The sequence below is a fragment of the Tupaia chinensis genome, unplaced genomic scaffold (assembly GCF_000334495.1).
Source record: "Tupaia chinensis unplaced genomic scaffold, TupChi_1.0 Scaffold000132_1, whole genome shotgun sequence".
NCBI classification, from domain to species: domain Eukaryota; kingdom Metazoa; phylum Chordata; class Mammalia; order Scandentia; family Tupaiidae; genus Tupaia; species Tupaia belangeri.
In genome coordinates, this window is record NW_006159601.1 from 824069 (window position 1) to 824410 (window position 342).

Here is a 342-nt window from a genome sequence, read left to right on the forward strand (position 1 = left end):
GGCGGCGTCCTCAGGCCAGCGGGCGCAGTGGGGCCGGTGCCCCGGAGAGGGGAGCAGCCCCCGAGGCGCCCTGGGGCCGGAAGCGCCTCGCGGACTGAGGTCATTAGCACTGAAGGCTTGCCTTGCTGTCTTCCTGTTGGAAATCCGAGTTATTGCAGTATTCCAGGACCTCCCGGCACATTCGGTGGAAGCGGCTGTTCCGAAGCAGCTCCTGGTATCCTCGTCCCTGGACCGGGTTGTGGAGGGCGGGGCGGGAGATGCAGGTGACCTGCCAAAGACCCTCCCCGTCAGGGCTCCCCTGGGCAGGGGCAGGCTCCAGAGGGACTGTGGGGGCGAGCAGAG

General features: G+C 67.8%; 1 protein-coding gene across 1 annotated transcript in view; it reads left to right on the forward strand.

Annotated features, from left to right (window-relative positions):
- SMOC2 (SPARC related modular calcium binding 2) overlaps window positions 1-342 on the forward strand; it is a gene marked incomplete at its 5' end in the record, with an annotated part of 150027 nt that overhangs the window by 147685 nt on the left and 2000 nt on the right. The window lies entirely within an intron of this gene.